Source organism: Xenopus laevis, chromosome 1L (assembly GCF_017654675.1).
Source record: "Xenopus laevis strain J_2021 chromosome 1L, Xenopus_laevis_v10.1, whole genome shotgun sequence".
Lineage (NCBI taxonomy): Eukaryota > Metazoa > Chordata > Amphibia > Anura > Pipidae > Xenopus > Xenopus laevis.
In genome coordinates, this window is record NC_054371.1 from 7,060,335 (window position 1) to 7,072,060 (window position 11,726).

The 11,726-nt window shown below is 41.8% G+C and overlaps 1 long non-coding RNA gene across 2 annotated transcripts; it reads left to right on the top strand.

Annotated features, from left to right (window-relative positions):
* The first annotated feature begins 10,262 nt into the window (after positions 1 to 10,262).
* Positions 10,263 to 11,397, top strand: LOC121401535. Of its 2 annotated transcripts, none has more exons than XR_005966327.1 (2): positions 10,263 to 10,612; positions 11,349 to 11,397. It is a non-coding gene; the product is annotated as an uncharacterized LOC121401535 (long non-coding RNA). The 2 variants fall into 2 exon arrangements; XR_005966326.1 differs by having other exon boundaries at positions 10,263 to 10,581.
* Positions 11,398 to 11,726: the final 329 nt, after the last annotated feature.

The following is an 11,726-nucleotide window of genomic DNA, read 5'->3' on the forward strand; positions in this document are numbered from 1 at the left end:
TATTCTGCCAACATTATCATTACTCTAATATCAGACATGGGGCTTTTCTCCAGTGGTGGTGAACTGGTGGAGAAAATCTCTGTACTAAGTGCTAACAGTTCATCCAAGAGGATGACCCAAAGATCCTACAATCTAAATGGGTGGATAACTTACAGACACAAATATGAGGATAATAAGTGATGCAGGTTACTGTCAGGAGTTACCTGGGATCGAACTTTGTACTATACACTCACATGCTCCGGCATTATTTCATTGAGCTACTGGAGACCTTTGAAATCTGATGCTACTGGTATGATTAAAGACCTTCTACTTTTGCTCACCTCCTCCTCCTCCTCGTTGCTCTACCAGTTGTTGGTAATTTGCTAATTAAGGGGCTTTATAAGTGACTCCCCAAAAGGCAGTCCTTAAGTTCATTTTTTAAAAGACTGAGTATAGATTCTTTCTGTAAGAATTCAGGGATGGCATTCCCAATGTAGGGAGATGGAAAAGAGAAAATGGGAAATAGCAGTGAAAGTGAAGTGAACATGCAGAATAACAGAGCACTCAGCCAGGAATGTACAGAAACACAAGGGGGCAAATTCACTAAGGCGCGAAGCGCCGAACGCTAGCATTTTTTCGCTAGCGTTCGGCATTTTCGCTACTGCGCAAATTCACTAACGAACGCTGGTGTAGTTTCGCTAGTGTTACTTCGCAACCTTACGCCAGGCGAATTTTCGCTAGCGTCGAAACTACGCAAATTCACTAACTTGCCCAGTGTAGCGAACGCTACCTTTTACGCTAGACTTCCTTCGCCACCTCAGACCTGGCGAAGCGCAATAGAGTAGATAGGGATTGTTTCAAAAAAAGTCAACATTTTTTCTAAGTCCCAAAAAACGCTGGCGTGTTTTCTACATGACGGGTGATAGGCTGAAAAGGATCGAAATTTTTTTGGGGCTCCCCTTCCTCCCCCCTACATTTCCTGACTCATGGCAACTTACCTAGACAGTGGGCACATGTGTAGGGCAAAATAAATTTTTTATTGGCTGATTTGAAGGTTTTCTAGGCATTTGTAGTGCAGATACGTGTTCCTCCATTGAAATTTGAATTTCGCGCCATATGCAAATTAGCCTTCGCTAGCGCAACTTCGCTTTATATAGCAAAACAATGCTAGCGCAACTTTGCAAACTTACGCTACCCCTGTGCGCAACTTCGCATTTTAGTGAATTTGCGGAGCGCTGGCGAAAATTCGCCTGGCGAAGTGCGGTGAATTTGCCCCAAGGGGTGAAATGCAGAGGAATATGCGGATGTAAAAGCCTGTTGATAATTGTATTGCTATGAATTCGTTATATGGAAAGCAAAACTCAGAGATAAGGCTATTTGAAATAGAATGAGGTTTATTGAGTTTAACAAAGAACATATAATGGTTTTGCCTTGGGAAAAACAGTCAATGTGACACCGAAGTGTAACCTGAGGCTTTGCCAAAAAACACTCCCCTTCTCACAAGCTTTTATTGATTAAAATGGGAGTACACATATATACGTTATATAACTTGAACCCTCCCAAAATGTTGGAATAGGACTGAATGTTCTTATCTACAGATATTTCACTGAAAATAGTTTCCCGCTTACAACTGTCCCTCAGCCTTGCAATTCTTTATCTGTTAAAAGCAGACACAGGGAGGAATCAGTAAATGAAGAAAACACTTCTGTACAAGGGGCCTCATCTAGTATCTGCTGACACTCTGAATTCTGTCAGTAACTTACAAAGTGGACTCTCATCACTGGGTGTCATTAATAAGAGAAATAATAAATGGGGGAACATCACCCCTCCCTTCACCTTTCCTGCCTTGGGCATTTGGTTATTGCTGAGTCAGAATGATAGGGGCATTTGTTATTAGACTTTATTATTCTTATACTCTGACACATAACCATTTGTCTGTCATTGGAATAGGCTGTTCTCATATGAAAAATATATTATATCCTCTCTTGAAATGCAGAAATGTGTTTCATATTGCCTTGTCGTTAGCATTTTAAGGGTTACTGAGAGGGCCCCTGAGAACAAGGGAGGGTTTGTCCTAATGAAAACAGTGGTCTTGTGAGTTACAGTTAAACATCATGGCAGCACCAGTCACAGAAGTGAAAACTTCAAACTGAGATCAGATAAGAAAATCAGGAGGCTAAAGGGTCTAAAAGTAATTCCTGTTTTGATGAAGTAACTTGGCTGAGATATAGTTGGCAACAGGAAACCTCCCAAAAAATATTTAAATGTGGCTATCTATATGCTGTCATGTTATATAAGGCTTAAAGAAAATATATAAGCAAAAACATATTATACGTTTGAAAGAAACTTTGCATATGGATAAAAACATAACATTAAGCAAAAATGAATTGAGTAATACTGAGCATATTCCATCTTTAAAGTAAAAATTATTCTTTTAAGATGAAATTATTCTATATTTTTTTCAAACCTCCCCATAATTATAGCACAAAGCAGAATTCTAACAGAGAAATATAGACCAAGTATTAATGCTAAGATGATGTGTATAGACTTAATGAAACTTCCAATGGAGTTGTTTAAACTTTACCTAATCATTTGGAATAACTGAACTCTTCTATAAAAATTGCACTTATTGTCGCAGCTCTAAAACTTTGGCTGTAAAACATTCAACAAACATTTCAGAAACAATATGAGTACAACCTTCTTTCTCCTATCAAAGCACATGATAATCTAAAGTCATACTATGTTGGTCAGCTACTCTATTTATTTGGACAACCTCTATGTTTATGATGGTGATAGATTTATAGATTTTAATATTATGGATGGAGCTAGTCTTGGAATCCAGACTCTATTCAATACTAATATTCGCAAAGGACAAAGTTCTATTATTATGGGATCTATCATTATGTTTATGTCAGTGCCGTTTACACACAACCAGCTACATAGAGAGCTGAGGACCTGGGGCAATAATACGATTAAGTGATTACAGGAAACTTTCCTTCTAAAACCTTTTTAAACAAATACAATTTTACCTTTGTTGTTTTCATAACTAATCTATAACTAAACATACAGAGAAAATGTTATATTATCAATTCCCATTTTTTCTTGTCAATTTCACACAATTTAACTATATCACATTCAATACAGTATGAATCTAAAACTTCAAATTAACCCATTTCAATATCAGTCCATCAGTTCATTATAGAGGAAAATCCAATCAGAGAGACATCATGGCTGTGGATAGACATATGAAGTAATATTCAGCAGTCACTTGTATTCAGTTAATGCAGCAGTCTCTGTACAGTTCTTAAGAGTTCATAATCAGTCCATAGATCTGATATTAGGATATGCAATAGATGTAAAGGCATCACAGATATGAATGGAAAACTTTTGAAATGGCTCTTTGTATGTATGTAGAGTTTCCTTCAATGAGTGGTGGGATCAATGATAGCTGTTCTATTTGGAATAGATTGGAATATAGTGAATAATCTCAACAGCTACTGATGGAGTTTTGCTCAGATCACCAACCTGGAAACAAAGAGACAATGTGACAATATCTGGTGTTCTGGTAATACTGACTTATCTAGTGTACTAGCTAAAGAACTCTAATGAAACTACTGTATGAACTGTCAGTAATGAGAAGTGGTTGTACATTTATGATATGAGTGAAGGACATTTGTTTTCTTGTGGTTAATTCAAATGGAGAAAGTCCACAACAGCTGATAGGATTGTTGCAGAGAATTGACAGGACAGCTGGGAGTAAATCCAACCAAATGCTGCCAGTAATTGTGTTGTTGGAAGTGGGATGGTACAAAGACACAACTCCACTTAATATCAGTGTCATTTACAAATTTGTAACAGAATTGAAAATGTAATTGTGTAAACTGTCAAATACAACCTGTACTGTTTCCTTCTTATAACAAAACAATTTTTTAATTAATCATAACTAGGAAAAAACATTTAATAACATTTTTATATATTTAGCCCAAATGAGAATGACATAGACCCATTTTAGTAGCATCATTTATTTCTACAAATTTGGTAGTGAAATTACTGGTTATCAGATGAAATGAACAATAAATCCATTAAGTCACTTCAGCATTTTCTTACACTTACAGACGTGTGATACAAGATACACAAGTGCAATGATACTGGAGAATTTTTCTTCGTAGCAGCGGTACAAGCACATCAGCTGCATTTTTATGAACTGAAGCTTATTTAATTAGAAAAAATAGTAAAAACAATTATACTCCCCTCTTGTTGTGCTGCAAATGCAGTACAATAATAATATATGAAATATTACCTTCATGTTGGTGAAAAGATCCAGATTGAGGAAATAAAGAAAAAACTACAGATGAATATGAAACGGCACAGTTAAAAAAATATATATTTGCTGTAGTTAAAAGATACTGAGTCAGTGAGAGAAGTTAAGCATCTGAAATATTGTGCAACCAAGAATTATGGGAAATGTAGTTTACAGCAGATAAAATCCTTTATCAGTCACAGCAGAATTTCAAGTTGTGAGAGGAGAGAAAACTATCGTATTCTGGCCTGGAAAACGCAGTCTTGTCCCCTCTACTGTGACACTTAACAAAGGCTTTGAAATTAAAATGTTTTGGCCACTCAACTGGAATATCTAGGAATATTGTTAGATATGGAAAGTGGTTTTGTTTCAGATCACAAGTACAACATAATACACTTAAAAAGATTTCTCAATCTGACCCATAAAGATAAAAAATAGAAGTAAAGTTAGTTTGGGACAAAAAACTATAACAGAGAACATTTAAAGAGACAACACTAATATTTCTGTTTACACTATAAAGACAATTGAAGTGTATTAACCTTATTCACGAGTAAAACATTCACAAACGAAAATACACAAGAGAACTAAATAATAAAGAAGACAATGTTAGGATAAGATAAGAATAGTGACATGATAGTCAAAGACAAAATGACAATATTGTAGTGACAGACACATAGAACAAATAGTATATTACAAGTGGTACCTATTAAAACATATAAACATTAACCCTTTAAGTGCCACAGATCGTAGAATCTACGTTCTGTGGATCAAAGGACCAAAGTGCCACAGATCGTAGATTCTACGATTTCCAGCACTTCCGGGTTCCAGTGCGCTGTGGTTAGATTTAAAACCGCAAGCGCACGTTACATCGTCGCAGAACCCCCTAGGCAACGAGCAAAACCGGTCATGCTTACCAGTCTCCCCACCGATAGGCGCTGGAACCAATAGGAGTGCAGGGCGCACGCAGGGTGCATGGCTGTGATGCGCTCTGGCTGCCCAAATAAATCCAGCCCTCCTGACGCCTTGCGTTTCACTCCGACTGCGCACCTGTGTCTGTTGGAGCCTTCCTGCGGTTCTCCTGCTGGTTTGGTTGCCTTGATTGCCTGCCTTGGATTCAGTGAGCTGAACTACAACACCCTTACACTTTTTGCTAAAACTTTATTTCTACTCTTGTTCTATAATTATCTGCTTTATTTTATTGTATTTTTGATGTTTTTTTTACCATTTTCATTGTTGCTTTGTGTTTTATATCTATTATATTGCATTTTCACTTTTATTTGCTGTTTGGTGCCTGTTATTACTAGTAAAACATTTGCCTTTACAGTGATGTTGGTGGATCAAGGTTTCTAACCACCAATTTCATTCCAATAGCGGTTATTTTTATTGTCTTAGCTGATTTTTATTATATTTTGTTGTTTTATTCTGCTTTGCCCTTTGCTGCTTGTTTAGTGCTCCCAAAAAAGTTTGCCTTTGCAGTGACGCTGGTTGGTCTAGGTTTCTGGCCCCCGATTTCATTCCAATAGCTGATGGTTTTAGTGCTTTGGGTGATTTTATTCCAGACTGTTCCTTTGCCCTGTTTGCTTGTTTAGTGCCCCCCCCAAAAGGTTCTTTTCGATTTTGGGCATGTGCAGTGTCTTGTCTGTAATCTATTCTGTAGATTTCCGGAAGGGTTTAGGAGTTCAAGTTCTAGGTTTTTCTTTCTTCTGATTGTTTGTATTAGCAGGGGTTAACTGTTGGTCAAATCTTGCTGCCTTCTTTTTTCTTCTTCTTCTTGGTGTTTGTATTAGCAAGGTGTGACAAGAGCTCTGATAATGCTGGAAGCTGCAGGCCTGAAGGGGTGGGGCAGGGAGATCACATGGTGAGGAAGCTGTTTGCTCAGAGAGGTCAGGAGGAAGTGGAAGTGCATGCTGGGAAAGAGGTAACAGAAAAGACTTGCTGCAGTGTGGGCTGGTGGCTGCACAACAGAGTGGGATAAGCTGCGGCGTCCCCTCCATTTGGACTGTGATTCGTCAGAGCTGCACCCCATGTTATGTTACTGGACTGTTAATCTATAAGCCTGTTATACACAAGTGCAGCTGGAATTCTCACACTCACTTTCCCTCTTGCTGGACTGCCTGAAAGAGACTGGAGGTGAATCTTACTTTATATGAGAATCTGAGACTGAAGGGACTAGGCCACAAATATACACTGACTTGTGCTCCTGTTGAGCAGTTCTTCCCTACCAGATACATAAAGGGATTGTTTGTTATTAAAGTTTCCTTGTACTGTTACCTGCCTGTGTGCTTCTTATGTGCCCATAAACCAGTCCCGTGCTCTGGGACGTCACAAAGTGGTGGCAGCGGTGGGATAACACACTGGGCACCATGCGCAGGCAGGAACTGGAAGAATTAACCCTTGCTACGCTAAGAAAGTGGTGTCGCAATCGGGGTATTGCCCCTGAAGGGAAGAAAAAGACAGAAATCATTGCTTTACTACTACCACTCCTACCTTCAGATGCAGAGACTGTTACATCTGAGAGTGCAGTTGCTGGGGGCCCCGAAATGGTCCAGGGGCCACCCACTAATCCTACCCGGGATCGGGTTGGAGAGGTGTTTAAACAAAGGCTGGAGTTATTCAGTGAGGAGCTTACCGTTGCGGAAAAGATGGAGCTGATAAGGATGGTACAGGAGGAGGTAGCCCGTGAAAGATCTGATTTAGGGGAGCACGGCAGGCTATCAGTGTCTTCAGTGGAGAGTCTTCTTTGGATGTTCAGTGGAGAGTCGGGCCCGAGACATTCTAAAGTTAGCCACGGCTTTCCCTACATTTCAAGAAGGGCAGGACAGCATTGATGCCTTTCTAGAGACATTTGAGATTATGTGCAGGGCCCACAACATCACAGAAGAGGATTGGCCCCGTATCCTGTCTGGCAAACTAACAGGAAGGGCCAGCGCAACATTCCGGGCCTTGTCCGATGAACAAAGACTGGACTATGAGGAGATTAAGCAAGCTTTACTGATCCGTTACGCTATCACCCCAGAGTTTTACCGGCAAACTTTCCGGTCACTGCTAAAGACCACCCAGGATACCTACCTGGAGTTTGGAAATAAGTTGTCAAGGGCCCTTGATCAGTGGATTAAAGGGACTGGGGCCGAAACCATGGAGGACTTAAGGCAATTATGCCTGAAAGAGCAATTTTTGGAGAGGTGCCCCCTAGGAGTGCGGGAGTGGATTATGGACCGTGAGCCACAGACAGTAGAAGAAGCTGCCCAACTGGCCGACAAGTATACAGAGACCAGGACCCCCACCAAAATGGCAACCCAAGCACAAAGTACTACAGGTGCCAAGGCTAGAGAGTATCCAGGCTCTCAACAACGGTCCTCTATCACCACTTCCACACCCCGCCAACTGCTACCAGGGGCTGGGCCCAAAACCTGTTTTGGATGCGGGGCTCCAGGTCACTTTCAAGCTACTTGCCCTCTTAACCGAAGGGCTGCTTCTCCTTCAGGGCCCCCTAAACTGACTCCTGCTCGACCTGTTGCCACTATTCGGAAGGAGAGCACAGAGTGTGACCCGGCCCAAATCAACCTCAGTGAGACCCCTGAATTTGCAGTAATGCAGATTCATTGGGCAGATCAGTCAAAGCGAAGATGTCATGTGGTGCCAGTGGACGTAGATGGAAACCGCGTAGAAGGATTTCTGGATTCTGGTGCCTTTATAACTTTGGCAGAGCCTCATGTGATCACACTCAATCGCATTGTTCCAGGCAAAATGGCCCGGGTGATCCTGGCTGGAGGACAGAGGAGAGAGGTTCCAATTGCTCAAGTGACTCTGGACTGGGGGGAAGGGCCTGTGCTGCATGAGGTGGGAGTCATGGATCAACTGCCTGCGGATGTGCTGCTGGGTAATGATGTTGGAGACATCTGCTGCAGCATCACACGGAGACAGGCAGAGTTGGGCGAGCCACCGGCAGTTGTCCAGGAGGTAAGCGGGCAGACAGATGTGACAGGTGACCATTTTGACATAGGAAACTGGCAGGATTTTAGGGCTGAACAAGCCGCAGACCCTACACTGCAGACATTAAGAGATAGAACTGTCCCTGGACTGGAGGGCCCTGATGCAGGGGAACAAATAGTGCAAGAGAATGGGTTGTATTATAGAGTCCTCAAAAACTCTAGGGGGCGACAAAGGGAAGCATGCCGTCAGTTGTTGGTGCCTGCCAAATTTAGGACCCAGTTACTTCACCTTGCACATGAGGTACCCCTTGCAGGTCACCAAGGGATTTCCCGCACCCGCTATCGCCTGCTACAAAATTTCTATTGGCCAGGGGTGTCACAACAAGTGGCACAATTTTGCAGATCCTGTGACAGCTGTCAGAGGGTTGGGAAGAGTGGGGACCGGAACAAACATACATTACGACCCCTACCAGTGATTGGTGAACCATTTCAGAGAGTTGCTGTTGATTTAGTAGGACCCCTTACCCGGCCCAGCAGGACAGGCAAGCAATATATACTTACAGTGGTGGACTATGCCACCCGTTACCCAGAAGCAGTGGCTTTGAAGAAAATTGATGCCCCAGCCGTTGCAGATGCACTAATTCAGATTTTTACACGGATAGGATTCCCTAGTGAGATCTTATCTGACCAGGGACCACAGTTTATGTCACAGCTGCTTCAGTGTCTATGGCAGCGCTGTGGGGTCACCTCACTTCGCTCAACCCCGTATCACCCCCAAACTAATGGGCTATGTGAGCGTTTTAATGGAACTCTTGAGAACATGCTCCGAACTTTTGTGGAGGATGGAGAAGGGGACTGGGAGAAGTTTCTGCCCTGTCTTCTGTTTGCTTATAGGGAAGTTCCCCAAGAGTCTACTGGGTTTTCCCCTTTTGAGCTGTTGTACGGGAGGCGTGTTCGGGGCCCCCTAGACTTGCTAAGGGAGTACTGGGAGGGGGGAGCCCAATTCCCTGATTTCCCTGTAGTGCCCTATGTTCTACAATTCCGAAAACGTCTCGAGCAAATGACTGCTCTGGTGAAGGAACATTTGTCAGCGGCTCAGACCAAACAGAAGGTCTGGTATGACAGGAATGCCAGAGATCGGCACTTTGTTCCAGGGGACAAGGTGTTACTGCTGATACCGATGCGGTCAGACAAGTTGAAAGCAGCTTGGGAAGGGCCCTATGTGGTAGTGCAGGCCATTCATGATACTACTTATGTGGTCTCCCCTATTGATAACCAAGACCAGTATAAGACAGTCCATGTCAATATGATGAAACAGTACGTAGAAAGGGAAGCCACCGTGTCTGCCATTTGTAGTCTGCTAGAAGAAGGGCGCAATGAAGAGGCTTTCCCTGACCTCTTACAAGAGGCAATGGGGGTTAAGACTTGGGAGGATGTTACTATTAGTGAGCAGTTAACCCCTGAGAAATATGAGCAATTGTGTCAGCTGCTCCAAAAGTTTCAGTCTCAGTTTTCAGAGAGGCCAGGTTGCACCAACTGGGTTGTCCATCAGGTGAATACAGAGGGGCATGGCCCAATTCGCACACCAGCCTATCGGGTGGCAGAATCCGTATGGGCTGCCATGAAAAAGGAAATGGAGGAAATGTTGGCATTAGGGGTAATTGTTCCCTCTCAGAGTCCTTGGGCATCACCAGTTGTCTTGGTTCCCAAGAAGGATGGCAGCACTAGGTTTTGTGTAGACTATAGGAAGCTGAACCAAGTGACTGTGACAGATGCCTATCCAATGCCCCGGGTAGATGAACTTCTTGACCGTCTGGGAAATGCCAAATATCTCACCACTCTAGATTTAAGCCGGGGATACTGGCAGATTCCTCTAGCACCAGAGGACCAAGAGAAGTCAGCCTTTATCACTCCATATGGCTTGTTCCATTTTACTGTTATGCCATTTGGCATGAAAAATGCCCCAGCCACGTTTCAAAGGGTAGCAAATCAGTTGTTGGAGGGGTATCAAGAGTTTGCTCAAGCGTATCTGGATGACATAGCCAGAGGAGTAAAATAGGGAACGAAGAGTGCCTTCAAGTCAGCCCTATCTCCCAGGCAGATAACAACTCAGCCACACCCTCCTCCTAGGCTAAACACACCTCCCCCAGCTGATTGGTCAGTACACTCTAGCATTACTTTCAATGAAGCTGCCACATATGGAGTGTGTGATGTCATCTGCTCCTCCCTTTGGTGCTGTGCTGTGTGATCTGCTCCTCCTGTATCATGGCTGCTGAAGTCTGGAGGGAAAGTGATTTAAAAAGAGAGAAGATTCCTGCTGAGAAGCAGAATTTCACTGAGAAGTTTTATGTAGGAGACTGCACAGAACAGGTGGTAATGTGGGTGCACGGATTTGTGATTAGTGAGTAGTGAGTTGAACCGACATCTTAATGTAACATGGAGGCTCTGAGGGCAGAGAGCTGCAAATTGTCTCTCTAGCTCAAAACATATCTACTTCCCAACTATACTGTTTGTATATGTGTGCAATAAATGTGCTGTACAAGTGATTATATTGTGTTTATTTATGCTAAAATATTAATGTACTCTCTGCCTCCCAGGATGATCTTATTTATTTTCTGCCTGGTAGGCAGATAAAACCTAGTATCCGTGTTGGCCAAACCTCCATAGAATGATTGGTCAGTCCCTTCTACTGTTGCTTCAGTTAAGTTGCCAAAAATTGTGTGATATCATTAGCTCCTCCCTCTAATGATGTGCTGTGTGATCAGATGAGAGCTTCCTCTTTGATGATTAGATAATTTGATAAAAGAGAACAAGGAGGGATCCTGCTGAGAAAGTTTCTCAGAATTCTAAAAACCCTATAAGGTAGGCCAAAAAAAGAAATATTATAATTTTTATGCTGATTATTATCTTTATTCCTGTAGTTAAACACATTCAGCTATGTTGCATATTTTGCCATGTGCTGGCTGCCTCTCAGGATGGTGTTATAGTATATGGACTGTTGTCAGAGTGGTCATAATCACTGCAATTGTATTTGCTTTTACAATATGACCTCTAAATATTTCTTTAAATAACATGATGTATATTCTTCCTAATTAAAAGAGAACTGATGACTTATTTCATCTTTGTTGTTTCTTAAGTTGGTGAAGCATGGCACCAGTGAAAAGAAAATATGCCACTAGGAAGGCTTCAAAAAAGACAAGGCTTTGTGAGTTTATATTGATTTATTTACTAATGTTATGCACTAATGTTTTGCACAATTTAATATTTTCCATTCATTTCATAGGCATTTCACTGAATATGTATTGGTAGAATAGATCAACTTACACATGTTTTAGACCCTAAATTCAATTTGCTCTTGGGCCCAGTAACACCTACCACTTACAATTTTTTTATACTATATAAAAGTACATTTATCAAGTTTACTGGAAGGTAACTTTTAATAGGCTTATATAATATTTGAAAAGTGGTATGCATTTTAATGTGATTTTTATATTAAGGGCTATTCCACACGGGGA